The 24,210-nt window shown below is 35.6% G+C and overlaps 1 protein-coding gene across 2 annotated transcripts in view; it reads right to left on the bottom strand.

The window, feature by feature from the left end:
• DMS11 (Histidine kinase-, DNA gyrase B-, and HSP90-like ATPase family protein) overlaps positions 1 to 10,047 on the bottom strand; it is a 43,015-nt gene extending 32,968 nt beyond the window's left edge. Inside the window, exon 1 of one of the 2 annotated variants that reach the window (XM_088211091.1) lies at positions 9,279 to 10,047. The gene's annotated coding sequence lies outside the window, so the exon portion shown is untranslated. Of the gene's footprint in view, positions 1 to 9,267 lie in introns of both variants that reach the window. The other variant, XM_088211090.1, reaches the window with a different exon arrangement.
• Positions 10,048 to 24,210: the final 14,163 nt, after the last annotated feature.

Below are 24,210 nucleotides of genomic sequence, written 5' to 3'. Positions count from 1 at the left end.
CGTGCTCACAGAAAAGAAGGGGGAGGAGGTCAAATGCATTTTCGCCCTCAAAGGAAAAGAAGCAGGAGGCTGGTGGAGACTGTTAGCAATGGTTGCAGAGGTTGTCAGAAACATTGCACACTGTCACGCAGAGGTAGAGATTTTTCAAACAATAAGAGGGATGTTTTGCAGCACAAGCTATAATAGGAGGGAGATTTAAGTGACCTCTGTTGTCCACAATGCCATGCAAAATTCACAGTAAGACTAGAGGAGTCTAGCAGAGGGACTTATGCGGAGATTGTACAGCAGGGTGAAGAGAGGCCCAGTCAAGCGAAGGAGAAAGAACCCAAAGGAGTAACAGGTCGAGTGGGCTCAAATTCAAACAATTCAAACTTGAATTTCGATTTTCAAAATAAGGGGAAGCTAAACGACGAAGGACAGAGGCGTTCTGGCCATAAGAAAAATGCGGATAGAAATTACGACAGGCATAAGGGGATGAAGTGAGCTGATGGATTAAGAAACAGGTTCCAAACAGGTTTTATTAGTCGGGACAAAAGGTTGAGCTAAGCTTTGAGATGGGTGCAGAGGTTCACAACCGGATGGATCCGGTTGACCTGGAAAGAACAGATGAACTTGAAGCGGAAGACAGATGGGGTCAATGCTGGAAGCCAAAAGATGGAGCAAATGTTGTCGATGGCCACAAAGGGCAACGAGAAGGCAGATGGAGGGAGGAGAAACTGCCAAATCCATGAGGGGTGGAGATCAATACGATTCGGGAGATCTATCGGACGAAGTGCCAGGTGAAAATAAGGGTTGTCGATCGGGAGACATTGAAGGCTGAGTGCCTGCCAGTGGTCCCAGTTGCAGACACCAAAGGAGGGGAGGAGATGGAATGTGAAGAATTAGAGATGAGGCAATGGAGGCAAAACAAATAGAGGAGGAGCAAGGTGAAGGTAGGAAGGATGAAGGTGAAAGTGAAATTCCTAATGAGTGCTACAGAATGTTCAAAAGATTAGTTGCTTACTCGGAGTATCCTTTAACAGTTTTGAGGAGAAGATGATAGATTTATTTGCGGAAATTGAAAAGAGGCAACAGGAGAATATGGGGAATGATAAACATTAAATGAAAGGAAAGCAAAAGCTTGGTGTCAAGAATTCTAGAGAATTAAAAAGACTATACACCAGCATTAAGGAGGAATACGGGGGTTAGATGATTAAAAATTAGTTCATGTTTAACAAGATAATTTCATGAAATGTCAGGGGGGTGGATGACTATAAGAAACAGCAAGTAATTAAAGGATGCATGAACAGATGGAAACCTGACACCATTTATTTGCAAGAATCCAAGATAGAGATGTTCAAGAGAAGGTCATCTTAAGGCTATGGAAACTCACAAAAGTGGATTGAAAGGATTTGCCAACTAGAGGTGCGTTTAGTGGAGTCATGGTTATGTGGAAGAAGGACATTATCAACTGTATGGAGTATATAAAGGGGGAATGCTTTATTTTTTATCTCTTTGAAGACTGAAGGAGTAGGGAAAAAAGGATACTCATGAGTGTATATAATAAAGGAGAAGGGAGAGAAGCTTATTATGGAATGATTCTGAAGAGTGCGGACAGAAATGGGAGCACCCATGGATAGTATGAGGGGACTTTAACATGGTCCTAAACAGTAATGAGAGGTCCAAGGATCACTAATCGAGGAGCTGTGCAGATGAATTCAATGAGATTTTGGATAGAATAAATCTGGTAGACTTATTGCTCACATGAGATAAGTGAACTTGGTCAAATCAAAGAAGTAAACCAGTGTTAATAGATTCTTGGTATCTGCATCTCTCTAGGTGACAAGCATTTGTCAAAAAACTGTACAGAGAATTATTTTTGATCACTTTCCTATCTATCTTGAGTTGGATGGAATATTGTGAGGACTGTGCCCTTTCAGATTTGACGACAAATAGCTAAAAGTAAGCTGTTTTCACGAAAAGATTGAAGAATCGTAGAAAGGCATTATGGTGGAGGACAAGGCAAGTTTTAGAATTGCTCACACGCTAAAACACTGAAAGCTGAAATAAAGATCTAGTGTAAAGAAAAGGAGGAGATGGATAGACTGGAGATGCAAACTCTGTTTCAGGAAATCGTGACAATTGATGGGAGAAAGCAAAGAATTCCATGTCATAAGAGGATACGGCTAAAAGAGAGAGTTTAAAGGTAGAGTTGACTAAAAAGTCAGGGCTAGTTTTCTGCTTGGGACGGGACCCACAGGAGTCCCTTGCGGAAAAGGGATTCTCTCTTCCCGCAGGCAATTCCTTTTCACCACACGCGCTGCGCACGCAGTGTCTCTGTGCTTACATGTGTGCGGCTGTTGCTGCGTGCGTGACCTTCTTCTTGTGTGGCTACAGACTCGTGGGTAATTATCCCACGGGATAATGGATTTCTGCAGGATTCCTTGATACAGGATTGTGTCTTCAGGACCAATTTTGGCCTATCCAGGATCACATCAACTGCTGCAGCTACTATCCACATAACAAGTCAATGCTACTGTAGACTAGGTCATATGGAAGCTAAAACAGAATGGTGAATTCACTGTCAAGTATTACTACAATTACCTTTTGACAGATGAGACTGGTAGGAGGCTCAATTTCCTCGTTCATCATATTTGGAAAATGAAGATGCCTCCAAGAACTGTTTTCTTTGCATGGAATGCAAGGCGAGAATACATTTTAACGATTGACAAGTTAATGAAAGGAGGCAAAATTATAGTTAATCGGTGCTATTTGTGTAAGAAAGCTGTGAAATCTTGTAACCATATCCTTCTTTGGTGCCTTATGACTTATGAATTATGGAAAATAATCTATGGCCTTATGGGAATTAACTGGGTTATGGCAAGTAATGTAAAAGATGAGCTTTGGGCCTGGGAAGAGATATGTAATAAAAGAAAGCTTGTAAACCTGGATGATCTAGAAGGAAATGAATAGTAGAGCTTTCGAAGGCAATGAGATTGAGATACAAAGGATTAGAGATAGGTGATTTTATTATTTTGAGTCCATTTTGTTAGGTCATAACACCAATGGGGATGAGAATTTTTGGGATATCATGGATATAATAACACAACTGTAAATGTTTTGTAAATGGACAGTACCTCCTTGGTACCTTGTTAATATATACTTCATACTTGTCTCAGAAAAAAGGATATTGTTTATATTATAGTTACCATCAAATGGAAATTCAATATTAATTTCATAAGGCTAAAATAGTAAAAACAAATACTCCACTTGCAAGAGAAAGAAAACACTAGTAAAGTTATTCATAAAGATTTAGAAGTAGCTATTCCATATTTAAATGGTAAGAATGATATATTTGAAACAAAGATGAAAATGTATAGAGAAAATCGTGGATCTTTGATTAAAACCTAGCATATCTAAGACTAGGGACTTCAATAGAACATGAAGAGAAGTAAATAGTGAATCAAGAGAGCAAAATTTTACAAAGTGCTGCAAAATGATGATCAAGAATTAACTACTGATGTAGAAAGTATGCATACAAATAAGGTAACTAAGATAGTAAAGTATTGTAGAAGAGGTTGTTATTTCTATTGATCATGCTGAGTTTTCTAACAACGAATATCTCAATTTAGTTGTAAGCAATAGCGAGGTTGAAAATGACATTATTCTCATTGATTTAACGAGGCTCCACTTGAAGACACTACTCAAAAAATTTCTTTACCTCCTAACAGTAGTAATAAAAATTTGGTTATTCTTTCTTTATTGGATTTCTTCATTCCTAATTGGTTCACTACGCCTTCAAAATCCTTGACTTCAGAAGCATTAATATTTTCTGATGACAATCTAAAGGTTTGCAAACTTCCATTGTTAAGAAGACAAGTTCCAATTTTGATATTATTTCTACTTTGACATTTCAAAACTCAAGATTGAACTTTCACCAAATGGAGTAGAATGAAGCAATGTAGGAAGATCCTAAAGTGGAAATATTTTCATAATAAAATATATCTAAATAATGTAGTACTTATGTATTAAGATATTTAGATATAAAGGAACTAGTATTTATATGGTGAAGTTATTATTTCACATTTAGTTAGGATATCATTTAGTTATTTTCTACCATAGGATATTCTAATTAATTAGGTTACTTCATACTTTGTATAATTCCCAGATAGGTTTATGACTTCCTATTTTGATTGTAATCTGATACCTACAAATAACATACCCTAACTTAGTTGTTATGTAGATTATTCATGACTATTATTCAAATATTGAGTTATTGGTTCGACAATTGAGATCCAAGACCTTCAAGTTTGGTTTCTAATAAATTTTCTTAAAGTTTTCCACTCAAATTCTCTTTATCCTACTGTTATAGGTTAACCAAGGACACAACCTCTTCAAGGACTTGATGATGTCTATATTCACATAAATGTATCCTCTAGTAGAAATCTAGACTTATATGCCTTACATGCATGAAGACAGTCCCAATATATCACCAACAGCTCATGTACCAACTGACCAGACAGGATGTGGAGGGGTATAGGGAACTTAAAAGATTACAGTCAAGCATAAACTATGATATTGTTAGGAGAGAGGGAAAGAAAGGAGAAAGCAAAAAAGCTACTATTTAAGTCATGATTGAGAAGATTATTTTCTGGAATATCAAGGGACTCAATAACTATAAAAAGTGACAGGTGATAAAGGGATTTACGAGTAGATGGAGACCAGATATCATATGTATGCAGGAGACTAAAATGGAAGACATGCAAGATAGGGTTATTTGTACTCTCTAGAAAGCAAAGAACGTGGATTGGAGAGATTTGCCTGTTGTGGGATCAGCAGGTGGGATTGTGATATCTGGGATGATAACAAAGTGAGATGTGTGCACTGCACTCGGGGGCGAGTGTTCATTTCTTGTCTGTCTGAGAATAGGAGGAATAGGGAGATCTGCATCTTTACGAATGCTTACAATAAAGGAGAAAGGAGTGAAGGAGCTGCATTGTGGAGAGATTTAGATGATTGCAGGAGTGAAAGAGCTGCATTGTGGAGAGAGTTAGCTGATTGCAAGCAACGGTGGAATTACCCATAGGTTGTGGGTGGGGACTTTAATATGGTACTGTGTAGACATGAAAGAATTGGGTCTCAGTTTTTCACAACTTGTGTGAAAGAATTTAAGGAGGTTATAGAGAGATTGGAACTAGTTGACTTACCCTTAACAGGAGGAAAACAGACTTGATCCAACCAAATGACTAAGTATTTGATGGATTTTTGGTATTAACGTCATGCCATCTTCATTTTGCGGGTATTTGCCAGAAGCGGTTGCAGAGGGTAATTTTATCATTTTCCTATTAGCCTGGAGATTGATGGGATCAAATGGGGACCGTGTCTGTTCAAATTTGAAGACATATGGTTGAGCACAAAAAACTTCAATGAAAAGATTGAAGAGTGGTGTAAAGAGGAAGAACAAAAACACTTGCATGAATACAAGTTTTATTTCACGATATTGCAGCCTTTGATGGTATGGAAACTAAGGGGAGCTTGTCAGCTGAAGACATTACCAGAAAGGACGAGTTAAAAATAGAATTAGCCCTCAGACTGAAGAGAGAGGAAGTGGATTAGAGACAAAAATCAAGAGTTAGACGAATAAAAAAAGGAGATTGCAATAAGAATTTTCATGCCAAGGCTAATCATCACAGGATGTGCAATTATGTTGACTCTATGGTGATTTACGGTAGGGAAGTGGAGGGCAACAAGGAGTTGAGAGGAAGGGTTAAGGAATATTTGAGAAATCTGTATTGTGAAGGATTTGAATGGAAACCTAAACTTGATGGCATTAATTTCAACATGTTAAATGAGATGAGCAGGGTGTCACTTGAACAGGATTTCTCCGAAGAATAAGTCTATGAGGGCCTTATGCAATCAACAAGAGTTAAACTCCTAGGCTAGATGAGTTTAACATGGGCTTCCTGTAGAAATTCTGGTATGTAATAAAAAATGACATATGGATCTTTTCAAAGAACTACATGAAGTGGGAATTTTGGTGAAATCTCTCAATTCTACATTTCTCGTCCTAATTGCCAAGGTGGAGGGAGTGGTAAACATTAAGGAGTTTTTCAGCCTATCAGTTTAGTGGGATGTGTTTATAATCTTATAACAAAAATCCTTACAAGGAGAATGGTTATAGTATTGAACAAAGTGGTTGAGGAGAATCAACACGTATTCGTAGAAAGGTGACAAATTATGGTTGCAATGTTGATTGCCAATGAACCTGTGAATGAACACTTATACAAGAAGAGAGATGGGAAGCTATGTAAATTGAATATGGAAAAGGCAAATCATGTAGATTGGGACTTCATCAATTACATGCTAGCAAGAATGGATTTTAATAGTAGGTGGAGGCAATGGATCAAACCTTGTACCATAACAACTTTTTTCGCAACTATGGTGAACAGGGTCCATCGAACTCTTTTAAAGCATCGAGAGTTATTAAACAAGGGGATTTACTTTCACCTTTATTGTTTATAATTATCACGAAAGCTCTTAACAAGATGGTTGGTTAAAGCTAAGGGGGAATAATGACCAAACTTAAGGTGGGTGAAGAAGTAGAGGAAAAGGAGATTACACACTTATTCTTTACCCGTGATACTTTGATTTTCTGCCAACCGAATAAGAGACAATTGTTAAACCTTATATGTGTCTTGTTGCTTTCAAATTGTGCCGAGTCTTAACATAAGCCTTACAAAGTCTACGACGGTTAGATTGACAAGTGGAGACAATACTAATAGACTAACAAGAACATTGGGATGCAAAATTGTGCATCTCCCAATGAAGTACCTCAGTATGCTATTAGGTGTAAAATTAAAGATGTAAGGACTTTGGAGCATGTTGTTGCCAGATTTGGAAAAAGACTTACAAGGTCGAAGCGGCACGTACTTTCCAAGGGCAAGCTTCTAACTCTTATCAGAAGCACATTGATCAATCTTTCTATCTATTACATGTCTCTTCTATTATTACGGAAGAGTGTAGCAAAAAAACTAAAATCAATATAGAACAGACTTCCATGGGGTGATTTGTAAGAGAAGAGAAGATATTATTTGGTGGCATGGGACAAAGTTAAAAAAACCGCTAAATCAGGGAGGGCTAGAAGTAAGATCAATCTATGAGATGAACCAAGCTCTGCAAGAGAAATGGTTAGGCATTTTTAGAAGGAAGGAGACATTTCATAGAAGAGAATTATTGAAGCAAAGTTCAGTACCATGGAAAGAGGGAGATATTCCGGGGTATCAATGAGACTATATGGGACAGGACTATGGAAAAGAATAAAAAAATAAAAAAAAATATCCCAGAGTATGACGAGACCGTACGGGACAAAGGGTGTGGAAGAGGATTTGCACTAGGAGGGAGAAATTTCATGAGTGCCTTCAATGGAGAGTGGGTGATGGGGAGAGTATATGTTTCTGGTCTGACATTTGGATTGATGATGGAACCTTAAGAGTGAGGTTCCCACTGATTTTTACTATAGTACGTGATAAAGACAGTTCCGTCAAAGAAGTGTTCAATGAGGGGGAGGGTAGGAGGGAATGACATGTGGAGGTGATACGTAATCTTAGTGATCAAGAGATCGACGAATATGAATCATTGCTAAGTGTTTTATCTTCAATTTCACGCAACAAGGATGAAGATCAACCTTTGTGGACTCTTAGCACTATGGATCAATTCACTGTGGGGTTTTTACAAAAATCTAATCAAGAGAGAGTCTAACAAAGAAAATTTTCCATTTAGACCGATATGGAGACTAAATGCACCTCCATGAATTGGTTTTTTTACTTGGGAAGTAGCTCGTGGAAGCATTTTAACCATAGACAAGCTTACGAGATGTGGGAAGACTATAATGAACTAGTGTCGTCTATGCAAGAATATGGTGGAGACCTGTGATCACATTCTTCTTTGGTATCTTATTGCTTATAGTTTATGGTGTATGGCTTTTGGGATCTTGGGGTACAACTGGGTGTTGGTGGGTACTATCAAGGATGAAATTTGGGCATGGAAGGATATAGCGAGTTGGAAAAAGTTTTTGGGATTCATTCCTTTGGTTATTCTTTGGGTTGTGTGGAATGAGCGGGATAGAAGATTTTTTGAGGGAATGAAAGAGTGGGTATTGATGGAATTAGAGAGAGATGGTTCCAATTTCTTTGTGTCTTGATAATGAAACAACATTTATATTCCGTTGAAAATTTTGGTGATCTAATTCATGTGTTAACTACAATGTAAATTCTTTTGTAAATAGGTTTAGCACCCCCTTGGTGCTTGTAAATAATACATATGTTGCACTTTTTATTTCAAAAAATGTACCAACTGACCACTCAAAAACAGATCCCCGAGATAGACATGATAGAATGAAAATATCATGGGGAAGAAGGCTGCATTCATTTATATGCGAACATCATGGCTAAGTCACCAAGTATGCTAACATTCAGTTCAGATTTTAAAAATGAAAACAGATCGAATATGGTGTAGTTCTGGCCATGTGGAATTATGCTTAAACTCTCATTCAATAAGTGTTTATAAAACAGTGAGGAAGCCGGTGCCTGATCATGAAATTATGCATAATCCAACTTCAGAGATGATTTGCATGCTTAAACAGGATTTTTGCATATTAACTTAATTTTGAGCCTTTCGTTCAAAATTTAAAAACGAGTCAAATCAAGCAGCCCCTGCTCTCATTGCAGTCCTTCCCCCATGTTACTACATTCTAAGGCACAAAAAGGTTAAAAAAAAAAAAATCAAAGCATCACGGATCAAACAAGAAGAGGAAATAACACCTTTTGAAAACTCATTAAAAAAACCACTGTAGTTCTGTTCAGTTAAAAAAATGGCAAACTACACCACAATTGCGACATGAAACCAATCTATTACAGCCTCTGTACTCCTTGTTGGCAATACCAACCTATCCAAGAAGCAGTAACAGTTTAAGTCATGCTTGTTAGACAACCAGCCTATTCAAAGAGCGCTAACCATTCAGTCATGCAAGAATTTAAACACAGCACAATAAGTGACAACCATATAACTGACATTGTTTCAGCTTATATAGATTAGAAGGCAAGTTACACAAACTAAAAAGCAAGATCCTTTCATGGGTATTTCTACAAACAGATGACATGTATCATTTGATCATGTTTCAAAGAGTGAAAATAACAGTCATTCAAGCTGGATCCCAACAAAGTCTCATTTTCATTCATCATGATATATTGTATACACTGACTAAGTAAAGTAAAGAGGAATAATAGTTACCAACTGTGAACCTCAATCAAGTCCGACAATCCCCCTCTGATCTCCTACGATTTTACAAGAAAAACCCCAAAGCTAATTCTCGTTCTCCGCTCTGCTCTTTATCACCCTCATAAGCAAACCCAGCGAGTTTCTTCTTTTACTCTCTGTTTTATCTGGGATTAGGAACCAAAAGCCCCCAAATGAAGCCCTAAATCCAGCACAAATCTGTTATACTTCTCAAAATGAGTTTCCGATAAATCTCTTTTTTTAATCTCACTGGTTTTACAAGTAAACCCCAAAACCCTTCCTCTCAGTATCCCCGTTGAAGCTGTCTCTGTGGCCTCGCTGAGTCTGAAATATCACCCTCCTCCGTCCAAAAAAGCTCCTCTCACTGATTTTACAAGTTTCACCAAATATATTATTTTAATCTCACTGATTTTACAAGTAAACTCCATAATCTCTTCCTCTCGGTTTCCCTGTTGAAGCTCCCTCTCTCTCTATGGTATCGCTGAATCTGAAATATTTTTCCCAAATCTCTCTTCCCCCTCTCTCGCCTTCCTCAAAAATCGACCCCCAAGGAAACCCTAACATCCCTCAATAACTTTATCTCTTTGTTTTTCCGCTACACGAACCCTTCTTCCCGTAAATCATTCTCCCTCAAGCGCTCTCTTCTCGCTTTCTGCTCCCCAATGGCGCCACACGTCTTTTTCAGCTTTGCCCCTTTCTCCTCCTTCACAACCAAAATCTAACATCAGGGGATACGGGACTCATGATCAACAACGTAATTCAAAACTCACATAAGTTCAATTAGCATCAAAATTTTAATATCTAAGTAAATTTTTTTTATTTAACTTATTATCAATAAATTATAGGCTCTAAAATAATTTAAAAAAATTATAAAAATATTACAAAATTACATTAATAAGTTAGACCAAATTTCAAATGATGAAAAACCTTCACCTTTTTAAAGATAAAAGAACTTTATATTTTGTCATTTTGAATTTTATTTTCTTGAATATAATTTTTAAGCCTATTTATAGTTGTAGGGTAAGTGAAATATAAAAAAAAAAAAAATCTCGTAATTAATTATAATTATTTTTTTAAGAAAATAATAAATTATATAATTAAAAAATAATACTAATTAATGTAGATTTTATTATCTATCTTTAATTAAAGAAAAAAAAAATTCAATATTGTTGAAATGTTCTACCCATATAAAGATTCTTAAATTAAATATGATATAAACTTAAAATATATAATGGCCCCAGAAATTAAAAGGAAATATATTTATTTATTTTAAGTGCGGAAGCGAAATAAAATAAATTATGATTAACATCTCTTACACAATAAGCAAAACGAATTAAACGTATTAAAGAATAAACTAACTTAAAGAAAATATTATGAATGAATGCTATAAGGAAAACTAATAAATTCTTTGGCTTCTACTCGCCGTCTTTCTGCAGAACGGACTCGGGAACCAAGTCCTCCTGATCTGAAATAGTTAAGTAAGGAATGAGCTACACTAACCCAGTAAAGACATCACATTATCTCACTGTTACAGAAGTAAAGATTGGTAGAAAACAAAAACGACCAATGGAGCATAATTTATAACAAACTCATTTATTAATAATAAAACCATTTACTGTCCACCTACCTCGGTGAGATTTATGAAAACAATTTATGAAAATAATTACATCATAAATATCATAAGATCACCCACACTCTATAATATAACACATATCATACTTTTGTATTTCAATCATCAGGTAATAATTTTCTTCTTTTATCAACCTACTAGTATTCATGGGGATTCATAGGGGGTCCCCGCTACACGCGAACCATTCACATTAATAACTCAATTCCAGGGCCGTTCCCATACCCCGTCCGATATGGGCGCCGAAATACAGTCTCCATACCCCGTCCGATATGAGAGACCACGTTCTCAATAGGGTTTTCTATGGACCCGATTCGTCCACCATCTCCCAAGATATCTAGTCAGGCTGTCGACATTATCCATTTATCAATTCGTATACCTTTTTTGTAGCACCCGGGAAATTGAAGAAGGAAAAAAAAAAAAAAAAAAGAGGCCACGTTAGCAGCCACGTCAACAGACCCAGTCAGCAGTCTCGGCCAACCGGGACCTGCCACGTGGCAAGACCACGTCGATCTGGGACGGGCCACGTTGGCGATCCGCGTATGCGCGATCGGACAGCTCAGATCAAGCGTGCGATCGGACGACCTAGATGCAATCGCACGGACGGCCCAGATTCAATCAAAAACGGACGGTCCAGATTAAATCAAAATGGACGGCTGAGATCAAAAGGCAAAAGGGTATAAATAGAACCCCCACACCAGACCACAAAACCCTAGCCGCCTGCCCTCGCCGGAGAAGACGAACCAGAAGCCGGCCGCCGCCACCCGCCGCCGCACCGGGGAGATTTTCGACCGCCGATCGAGGTAAATTTCATACCCCCGACTCGTTTTTCCACGCTGATTTCCCTTGTGGCCAAATCGGAGCCAAAATCCTAGCCAAACGGCCGAAACCCAGCGGCGCCGCTGCGCCCCTCCTCGGTTTTTGCCTCCGATGAGGCTTTTCCCAGCCTCCGTTTAATGCAATTTTTATATCACCGTGATCACCATTCTTTTCTCTACAGGTTGATCAGAGTCGAATCACCAAAACATGAACTTCACCGGAGAGCCGCTGCACCCGAGAGCACTACCGCTGGTAAGCTTCGGTTTTCCGTAATTTTTTGGCCTCCCGAGGGCCCTAGAGTTGTTTAATCGCAAGGATCGATGCAAGTGTGGCCGAATTCGGCCAGAAATGGCCAAAAACGGCCAAACCGAGGCGAATCGCCGCCGCAAGCACGGCGCCGTCGCCGGAGCACGGCGGAGCCACCGTGCCGGAATTACGATATTGGCCAAAAAGGGGCCCTGGGCCTAATTTGAGATTTTTTGGAACACGTGCAGGTACCAGTAGTGCGTTTCAGTTCCCCGGGAAAAATTCAGGAAAAATTAGGGACAGCCTGTAGGCGCAATGTGAAGCCGTGTTCGGACCCCGAAACGAGTAAGGACCCCTCACCCTATTTCCTATCATGGTATTAAAGTTCAATAAATAATAAAACGGTATTTCATGAATTAACGAATGTGTGAAATTGCTTAAGGTCGCTAATGGAGCCTGAGTCTAGTGTGGTTGTCGGTTAATTGTTATTTGCCATGTTTTACAGTTTTAAAAGCAGTATGAGGTTTGATGTTTTCATTTTATAGTTTCGTGTGCATATTTTACTGTTTTACCGATTATGGATTGAATGACTGAGATATTGATGTTGTATATTGTCTGTTTGGCATAAATTACTGTTTTGCTTGTTTGTATGTGGATTGATGATGCTGACTGAGGGAAAAGAGAATGATAGATTATGTAAATGGGTAATTGTATAATGTGGTCAGCCTGACTAGATATCCTGGGAGATGGTGGACGGACCGGGTCCGTAGGGAACCCTACCGGGATTGTGGTCTCCCATACCGGACGGGGTATGGAGATCTTATGTGTTTTGGCGCCCATACCGGACGGGGTATGGGGACGGCCCGTTTCACCCTCATACCGGACGGGGTAATGAGGTTTATTGTTTTGGCGCCCATACCGGACGGGGTATGGGGACGGCTCTGGAATATGATTTCAAGTGTTAAGGGTTAACGGGTAGCGGGACCCCTATGGATCCCCATGGATACTAGTGGGCTGGAAAAAGAGGAAAAATATGTTGTGTAACGATTGAATTGCAAAAGGCTTGATAAGTATTATGTTATACAGTTCATATATGATTTCATGATGATGATAATGTTATTGCTTTCGTATACTGTTTTATGGATTCCATCGAGGTAAGTGGATGGTGAAGGATTTATTATTGATAAAAGAATTTGTTGTAAATTATGCTCCATTGGTCTTTTTGTATTTTTTACCCACATTTACCTCCGTGACGGTGAGATATCGTGATGTCTTTACTGGGCTAGTGTAGCTCATTCCTTATTTAATCATTTCAGATCAAGAATACATCGTTCCCGAGCCGATTCCGTAGGAGGACGACGAAGGGGACGCCTAAAGACTCCATAGTCATATTCGTAGCTTTTACTTTCAAGTTTCTCCTTTAGGTAGTTTGATCTTTTATATTTTGTGAGCACGTTTTTTGTTTTAGTGTAAGGGATGTTAATCGAATTTTGACTTCGCTTCCGCATTTGATATTTTTAATACACATTTCATTTTAAAATTTCCGGGGCTGTTACATTTTTCTATTCTTTTTTTAATCTCAATTATCTAATCAAACATAAACACGTAAACCAGTAATAGACACCAAATAAGGTAACACAACATCGGGTTCACAATAATTCAAACTATAATAAATGAAACCGTGATTCATGCATACGAAACCATAGAATAAACACATCAGGCAGTATACTGCATTTAAAACTGTAAAATAAATCAAACAACACCTGACCGAAAAATACATCAGTTTCAAACTTTATTAGCAATCTTAATTAATTATACATATCTATTAATTCATAAAATACTGTTTTATCATTTATTAAGTTTTAATGTCGTGATAGAAAATAGAGTGAGAGATCCTTACTTGTTTCGGAGTCTGCAATCGGGTTCTCACTATGCCTACGGGCAGTCCCTAGATTTCATGAATTTTTCTCCAGAAACTGAAACACACTTTCGGTATCTGTACATGTCCCCAAAAAATCTCAAATCAAACCCAGGGCCCTTTCGGCCAATTTTGAAATCCCGGCACGGCGGCTCCGCTGTGCTCCGGGGACGGCGTCACCGCTCGCGGCGGCGATCTGTCTCGGGTTGGCCATTTTCAGCCGTTTTCGGTCGAATTCTGTCAAACTTGCATTGGTTCATGTGATAAAATACCCCTAGGACCCTCGGTGGGCCAAAAAATTATAGAAAACCAAGACTTACCGGCGGCGGGGCTCCCGGGCGCGGCGGCTCCTCCGGCTCGAGTTGCGGTTTGGTGTTTTGCTCTGGTCAACCTGTAGAGAAAAGGACGATGGTCACGGTGGTATAAAACTTACATCGAACGGGAACTAGGAAAGGCCTCATCGGAGGCAAAAAAAGAGGAAACCCGCGGCGGTACTACTGGGCTTCGGCGGTGTTTTGGCTCCGATTTAACCACAGGGAGGTTCAGCATCGAAAAACGAGCCAATAGGAGAAATTTTACCTCGTTTGGCGGCCGAAAAATCCTCCAGTCCGGCGGCGGATGGCGGCGGCCGGTTCCCCCGGTGGTTGGGTCGTCTTCTCCGGCGAGGGTTCTGGCGGCTAGGGTTTGGGGTTAGGTGTGGATGCGATTATTTATAACCCTCCCCTTTTAATTTGAGCCGTCCATCATGATTTAATCTGGGTCGTCCGATCGCGATTAAATTAGAAATAAATCTGGGTCATCCATCGCGATGTGATCTGGGCCGTCCACACGCGTGAGACCTGGGCCATCCACGCGCGCCTTTGATCTAGGCTGTCCGTGCGCGCGGGAACAGATCTGGGCCATCTAATCGTGCGCACGCGGATCGTCCACGTGTCTCCGTCCCGTGTGGCTTCTCGCGTCAGCGTCCCTATCACGCGGCATGTCTTGGTTGGCCGGGACTGCTGACCGGGCTGCTGACGCGGCTACTGACGTGGCGTTATTTTTTAAATTGCATTTTGACCCCCCGTTTTCGATTTTCTTTTCAAAAACACCCCCATAATCCAAATTTTCACCCCTTTTTCCCAAATTCAATTTCAATTAAATCCCAAAAATAATTTTGGCCCATTTTATTTTTATTTATTATTTTTATTTCTATTAAATTAAATTAAATTAAATTAAATTAAAACCTTATAAATTAATTATTAAAAAATAAAAATAAAAATAACAAAATTCCAAATTAAATTAAAATAAAAAATAAAAATAAAAGAAAAATCTTTGGGTGTTACAAAATATGTGAAATCTTTTTGAAAATCTCTTAATTTATAAAAAATCTCTTTAAAATATTTTATTTTAAAGAGTATCTCTTGAAAATTTTTTAATTTTAAGAATATTTATTGATTTTTTAGAAAAGTGAATCCATTCATTTTCTCTCTTGATTTTTCCTATATATGATGAATATACTCTTTCAGAAAGATATGATATTGGTTTAGAAACTTAAAAATATATGATTTTGATTCTCATTCGATAGATTTCCGAAATTCCATTATTTTGGTTTATTCTTTAGCATTTGAGAAAGATATATAAATGAGAAAAATATATCTTATGTGGGAAAATATTTTCATTCCTTTAGCCGAGTGGTCTTGGTTCTCCTCCTTTATGGGCTTCCACCTTTGGCCCAAACCTCCTTTCTTTATGGATCCATCATTTCACATAGAATTGAAAGTTTTTTTTGAATTTATTGGGTCATGATTTAGTGATACTTCGTGCATAAAGTCTAAGTACAACTTGAAGTGGATCCATCATATGTTTCTCCCCATAAGAACTTTGGTTTAACATGAATTGGATCTTTTATTCTTTTTAAATAGACTAAGCCATGAGGCTCATTCCTTGTGTGGACATTTTCATGTCTTTCGTGCTTTCTAAAGCCTAAAGTAGCCTCCAAGGCTTAAAGGATCCAAGTCGTGATCTTATTTTTTTGGCTAGTTTCTTAAATAGTCAAAGTCGTCTCTATTCACATCACTGTGTCTCTCCTTCTTCTCCATCTCTCCTTCTTCTCCATCTTTCTTCCCAAGTTAGACATGTTTATGATCAAGACTCTTTCTTTTGCTTTGTCAGTTGTTCTTCTTCTGTCTCCCTTCTTTTTTCAGCTTAAATCCTACTGCTTCGTCAGATATTCTTTCTTTTATTCCAAAAACCCATCCCACGCAAAACTTCTCGTCTTTCACTATTTTCACTTTTTTGTTTAGTTTGCAGATAGTCTTTTCTCTTTTATATTTGTTCATTCGAGAATAAAAATTAGTAAAATAATAAAATAAAGACAAAGCAGAAGGATTATTTTTTTAAAAAATATAATATGTCATTTATCATTTATTATAAATAGAACTGATGTACAACTTTTTATTTTAAAAATACATATTTAATATAATTAAATAAATTTTCAGATATAAAAATAATTTTCTACTAAAAACAAAAAAAAAGTTAATTTAAATATAAATGATAATTATTTAATCTATTTAATACAATAATGTAAAATAATTATTTTTTACATATTTTAAATATAAAATTAAGATGTAAATATAATAATTATGATTAGTTTTTCTAAACTATAAATTAAACTTTTGATTATATATTTTCTCCTTACAATTTATTCATGCTACAAATCTTTCAATATGATTTTTTTTTTTTTACATTTTCATCAGATTTTTTTTTTTTAATTTTAAGATTAATATTATTTATTTAAATTTTTAAAAAATAAAAAATATAATTAAACTCATAAAAAATATTTAATTTCATCAATATGTATTACTATATGATTTTTGTATTTTATTAATAAATTTTGAAATTGATTTTATTTTTTAAATTTTAATATTAAATTATCTATTTAAATTTTGTAAATATAAAAAATATCATTTAAATATTGCATAAAATTTTGAATGTGATTTATATTATTTTTGGATATGATTTGTTTATAGCTACTTATCACTTATTGATTCATATTTTATATAATTTGCTATCAAAAAATAGCACTAGACCACCTATGAATGAATTGTGTACACATTGAAGAAAATTCCTGCAAATAGCAACTATATGACTAACAGAATTTATATGAACAATTAATTTTGTGGTAACTACAATGACATAACTTTTTACTACCTAACAAAGTGATTTCTCTCAAATTGATTCTTAAAACATTAAAAAAAAAAAAAACAGTAATCATCAACTCTCTACATAAAATTATTCTATTGCTTATTGCTCTCATTTGCTCTAGTTATTTTAAAGATAGTTATGTTATGAATAAATTTTTAATTGATGTACATTTTATTAAATATTACAACTATGCATATATATATAGATTTTTTAGAATGAAAAAAAGAAATAGACAATTAATTACAAATAGTATAATTTTACCTTTAAAATTAATTTGTTTTCTTTTTAACACTACGATTTATTTCTTCTCTAATACCCAAGTTTATCTTGCTCTTTAATATCGTGTTTTTCTTCCTCTTTAACACTATGATTTATTTACTCTTCAAATACCATGACTTTTTTCTTCTTTAAAAAATACTCTCTCTCAATGTGAGAAAGAAATATTATTCATCCTCAACTTGTCAATAAAAAGTTAGAATGTTAGATTGCTTACGCATGTAGTTAACACATCTACAAGTTGAAAACTAGTGAGTATGTTAAGCTTTTCTTTAATAAAATATTTATCAATCTCAATGTGTTTAATCTGATCGTGTTGCACCAGATTGTAAATGTTGCTTATACCTGACTTGTTCCCACACTATATACGCAAAGAATTCTCCCATTTGATTCAAGTTCTTCCAAGATGTTTTTATCCATAATAATTCATGTATCCTTTGTATCATTGTCTAAAACTCTAATTCTGTACTTAATCTCGCTACTATATTTTGTCTTTTTTTTTTTTTTATTTCTCTAAGTGACTAGGTTGCCTCAAAAGAAGGTACAATGGTTTGTAGTAGATCCCTACGTATATTATGCATTAATATAGGTTTTAGGAGCAATTTTTTTCTTGAGCATTATTTTTTTCCCTAGTGACCTTTTAAGTGTTACAATATTCCATAAACTATTTATAGGTGAACTTCTTTCGGATTGTGCATTAATTAGTTCATAAAATTTTCTACATAAGCAATGTCTGATCTTATGTGAAATAGGTGGACCAATCTCCTAACTAATTTTTGGCATATTTCCTTGTTTGTTAGTATATCTTTCTCTATTATTCCTAATTTGTTATTAGGATCAATAGGAGTGATAATTGGTTTACATACTAGCTTGCTAGTGTTTTTTAGTAGGTCATGAATATATTTCTATTGAGAAATAAAAATTCTAGATTTAAAGCATGCAATTTTAATTTCCAAAAAATACTTCAACTTGTTTAGTTCACTGATTTTGAATTCTTTTGTTAAACATTATTTTAATATTCGTTCCTCATTCTCATCATGTTATATTATAATAATATCATCAAAATATACTAGGAGAGTTGTAATTCCTCATGTCTCTAAGTGTTTGATGAAAAAAATGTGGTCTAATTAAGTTTGTTTAAATTCTAGATTTATCATCATCTTTTTAAACTTGTTAAACTATGTTCTTAATGATTACGTACGTCTATGAGGAGTCTTTTTAGTTTACATATTTTATTTGGTTGTGTTTCTCTATTAATATAAATGCTTGGAACTTAAATGGAAATGAATTTATAAAATTAAATGCAAAAATGATTAATAGAGTTAGGGTTTATATTCCTTACACAATAATTTATAATGCTTAATAGGGCTACGAGAATGTCCCTTTTAAAAGACAAATAGTAATTAAAGAAATGAAAAAAAGAATGAATACTTTTTACCTTAGGATAACCTTCACTAGTACTTGAAGAGAGTCTGGATGGTGAACTACTTACAACCCTCTTGTTGATCGGGATCTAGATCCTGATTCTCTTGATCTGAAATGGTTAATGAAATGGTGAACTACACTAACCCAGTAAGAACATCACACTAATAACAGATATGCAAAACTGAAGATTGGTAAAAATCAGAAAAATAACTAATTGAGCTCTTATTTTATTTAAATATATTTAAACTTGAAATGTTTGTTTGATACTTACCGTAACGAGTTTTCTAAAAACAACTTATGAAGACCCATATCCATACTACTTTTCACTTTCACGCCTAAGAGAACAAGAGACAATAACTTTTTTTTCTTACTTACTTACGGGTACCCCTAGGGTTCCATATGAATGTCCCCCTTATTCGTGATCCCAATATTCAATTTTACAATTGACTGGCCGTCTCCATACCCTGTTCGGTAATGGGCACCAAATATTCAATTGCTTGGATACCCCGTCCAGTACGAGGGTGAATCGTATCTCCCAAACCTTTTCGGTAAGGGACTTTCCAGCCCCGTTTGATTAAGATAACGTTCACGGTAGGGTTCTCTATATATCGGGCCCATCCGCTCTTTCCCTGGGTAATCAGTACGTCTTTCACATACAAATTTTCATCAACAAACACCCAACAAATGTATACCAATATCTCATATCATATTCACATATTAATTAAACTATATTCATACTAACAGTATATAACCAAAATAACTAGATAAGTTGATAAGACCATTAAACTATAAAATAAGAACATGTACTATACGAAAATCAAGTAAGTAGGACAGTACGCGAAAATAAACAGGAAATCAAAATAATTGTAAATTAACCGGTTTTGTCTCTATTAATAACCTGTAATTATTTTTAGGATTTTCTAATTTTTCATAAAAATACGAAATTAGACATCGTTGAGCCTCAAATTTATCGTAACAGAAAATAGAGTAGGGATCCTTACTTGAATTAGTATTTCGAGAGGTCAAGCCATCTACTACGTCTTCTAACGGGTATCGAGTTCTCTGAATTTTTTTTACAGAATTCAAAACATTCATCACATACTTAAAAATACCCTAAAAATACAAAATCGTTGTCCAAGTCTCATTCTGGCTAATTTTGGGGTTTCGGCATGGCAGCACCGCCATACTTCGATGCCCATGATGGTGGTTTACCTCGTCCTAGCCGATGAAAAGCACGTTAGGGGCCTCAGTTGGTCGAAAAATCACCAAAAATACTGAACCAACCCGGGAGGGGGGGGGGGGGTTGGGGTTCACGGGGTGCGGTGACTCCGCCGATCCTCCTTTGTGGCTGGGGTTACTCTTCAACTAACCTATACATAAAAGAACAGTGAACATAATGATCGAAAAATCACATGAAATGGGAATCAGAAATGGGCTCATCGGAGGGATTTTGGAGTTTTGGCTAGGCGGCTCTGCGGGGCTTTGCTCACAGTTTCTAGCTCACCTGTCGTCCCTCTTGCTCCGATTTGGCCACAGTAGTGCTCAGAATCAAATTCTGAGCGGGTATGGATAATTTTTACCTTTTTTGGCAACCGGCGGCAACTCTAATGCAGTGACGGTCGGCCTCTTTCTTCGACATCTGGTTTTTCTTCTTCGACGGGGGCTGACGGTTAAGGTTTGGGCTCCTGTGTGATGCAAAATATTTATATCCATCCTGCATTGATTTGGGCCATTCATCATGATCGATCTCATCCGTTTGATCGCACCTAAGGAGAAAACGAATATGAGACATTCATCGTGATTGATCTCAGCCGTGCGATTGCACATAAGGAAAAAACGAATCTGGGCCATCCACGCATGCAGGATCAATCCTCAGTCGTCCAATCGCAGGGCATGCGGATCGCCCATGTGGTGCTGATACCAACGTGCCTCTCAGTTCGTCAAGACTGCTGACTCGGTGGTCCTACGTGGCCAAACTTTTCTTTTTCAACTTTGACCATCTATTTCTAATTTTTCTTTCAAAATACCACCCGAACCAAAATTTTTACTCTTTTTTTCCAAAATTATTTTCAATCTCGTCCCTAATTCATTTTTTCTCAAAATTTCACTTAAATAAAAATAAAATAAAATAATTAATTATTTTAAATTAATAATTTAAAAATAAAAAATTATCTCGGGTCATTTTTCAGGCCCATATATTAAAATTAAAGGTTGGTGGGATATCCATATAGATTTCTTCTTCTAAATTTTCATGTAAGAAAACATGTTCCATTTACTTTATATTTAATTGAGAAAATTATTTAAATCTCATTGGTTTCTCAACGTTTGGTTGATCCATAATTTCTAAGATTTGGTTCTTTTCTAGTTCTTGCATTTTCATAATTATAACACTTTTTTTTTTCATTTTTCAGAGGATAATACATGAGATACTATGTTAGGAATATACTCATTATTTAAACTTATTAGAAAATTTTGGTGGGTTAATGACCACTCATCAAATGACACAAATTGTGAAATACAGGAGATGTTTAGTGCATTCTCTTGTACTTTTATGAAGTATAATATGATAGAAATCAAATCAAACTAGATTTAAAAATTATAAGCAACTCGCACTAAATCAAAGAGAATAAACATGGAAGTATATCTAAATAACGAAAGAGATCTTTACATCCTGCGGTAGATCTTCCAAATCAACATGCGACCATAAAAATACTGATTTTTACTATTGACAAGATAACATGAAATAAACAAAACGTGCATGTGATTTGGGGACCATATCAACCTTTTATATTGTTGACTTTTATTATTTTCTATTTTGTTCATCATAAAATGAAAAATTACAAATATGATATCTGCACATATTATAAGTTTATACTTAAGTATGATGCATTACGGTGCATCATTGTTTAACCATAATTGATCACGTTTAAATAGGCCCAATAAATTGATAGATTATTACGCACACTAAGGCTCACATTAAGCCCACTTGTTGATAAAAAAATTTAATAATCTCCCACTTGAACTTTATATGTCACATTAACTTGTGCGTTAAACAACGTAGGAGTACTCAAAACTTTACTATTAATACCTGAATGCATAACCAAATAATCTCGTTCATCGATCGTAATGACATAGGATTAAAGTAATCTTCGCTACAACTGTCGTAGCTAAACCCATCAATAGTCATGTATATCAGTATAACCGAATGACATGGACAAAATATGGATGTGCAATATAAAAATTACATGCTCTATGATCTAAACATGTTTACTTCCAACTGGTCCTACTTTAACCTTAGTGGGATTAGCTACAAGAAAACTCAAAGATAAAATATAAACATAAATCATAACATTTATAACTGAAATGAAATATTAAATCCTTAAATTAAATCCAAAATATAAAACTTATCACATGTATGTATCATAAAAGCAACTATGGTACAAAACTCCCACTGAAACTATATATCATCAAGAGATACTACACCCATACGAACAATGTGCTCATGAAAGACCTTAGGTGGTAATCCCCTTGTGACCAGATTCGCAACAATGGAGTTCGTTCTGATGTGCTCTATTGATATCTATTTACTCTGAACTTTTTTTTAATAACTAGGAACTTGATATCTATATGTTTTGACTTTGTTGAACTCATGATGTTATTGAAATACATAATTACACGTTTATTATCACAAAATATCTTTAATGATCTTTCTATTCCATCTATAATGCGCAGCCAGTGATAAAATTTTACAACCATATTCCATGATTGAACACCTCACAACATGCTATAAACTCTGTTGTCATGGTGCAAGAGGCTATGATTGTTTGCTTAGCACTCTTTTAAGAAATAGCTCCCCCAGCAAACAAGTAGATATAGTATGATGTAGATTTTTTGCTATTTTGGCATCTGATGAAATCAAAATCAAAATAACAAATGATCTCCAATTGATTTGATCTCTTGTATGTGAGCATGTAGTCTTTTATTCTCTAAAGATACTACATAATATGTTTGACTACTTTCTAATGATCTATGTCTGTATTGCTTAAATATCTCCTTAACAATCCAATAATGTATGCAATATCTAGACGGATACAAACTCGAACATAAATAAAACTCCCTATAGTTGAAGAATAAGGAATCTTTTGTATTTTCTTAGACTCAAAGTCATTCTTAAAGCATTGACTTAGAGTGAATTTATTTTCTCTAGACACATAGGTGTCACTTGGTTTACAATCCTATATGCCATATCTCTTAAAAATATTTTTCGATATAACTCTTTTGTGATAATTCAAGAATATCTCGAGAACGATTCTGGTATATCTGAATCCCTAATACAAAAGAGGCATCTTCAAGGTCTTTTATCTCAATTTTCTTTGCATAAAATCTCTTACTTTCGTGCAATAAGTATATATCACTATTGGCGAGCAGTAAGTCATGAATATATAAAACTATAAAAATATATTTATTCCCACTAAACTTATGGTATATACAATTTTTCACTATATTTATCTCAAAATCGAATGAGATGATAATCTGATGAAATTTATGATACCATTGATAGGAAACCTATTAAAGTTCATAGATTTCTTTAATTTGCAAACCATTTACTTTGCATCACCCAATATAAAATTTTTTGGCTACACCATATAAATTGTTTTATTAATGTCACTGTTGAGAAAGGTTGTCTTAACATCCATTTGATGCAACTTAAGATCAAAATGTGTCACTGAAGTCATTATACTCCTGAAAGAGTCTTTCAATGAAATATGAGAGAAAATCTCTTTATAATCGATGCATTCTTTCTGTGTAAAACCCTTAGCGACAAGACATATCTTGTACCTCTCCACATCACCCTTTGAATCCCTCTTGGTCTTAAAAATCTATTTGTAACTAATGAGTTTTACACCTTCAGGCAATGAGACAAGATCCAAATGTTATTGTCCTTCATGAACTTAATCTCTTCATTTATAACATTAATCCACTTTTGAGAGCTAAAACTTTCCATGACTTGACGAAAGTTGATTGGATCATCTTCTACCATTCCAATGTCATCCTTATATTGTTAAAGAAATACAATATAATCATATAAAATTACACTTCTCTCCTCTTTAGTAGATTTTCTTAATAACATTAATTCTTAAGGTTGTGTAGTTTATTCTTCTAGAACTATTGCTTGAGTGTGAATGGGAGGTCTATGATATTGGCTTTATTTGGATTTGCTTGTTGAACAATACAAGGTATGAGAACCTGATCCTTATTATTCTCAAGAGCAACTAAGGGAATATCAATAGATTCCTCTTCACATACAAGATTTTGGACTCTCTATTTCCTCGTAAACTCAACATCCTCAAAGAACTGAACATTTTTAGTTTACAAAATTATCTTAGTAGTAGAATTATAAAACTTATAACCCCTAAATCTTTCAGAATAGCCAACAAAA

The sequence above is a fragment of the Carica papaya genome, chromosome 9, assembly GCF_054855325.1.
Source record: "Carica papaya isolate Zhongbai chromosome 9, ASM5485532v1, whole genome shotgun sequence".
In the NCBI taxonomy this organism is placed as follows: domain Eukaryota; kingdom Viridiplantae; phylum Streptophyta; class Magnoliopsida; order Brassicales; family Caricaceae; genus Carica; species Carica papaya.
This window is presented reverse-complemented; position numbering and strand designations above follow the sequence as displayed.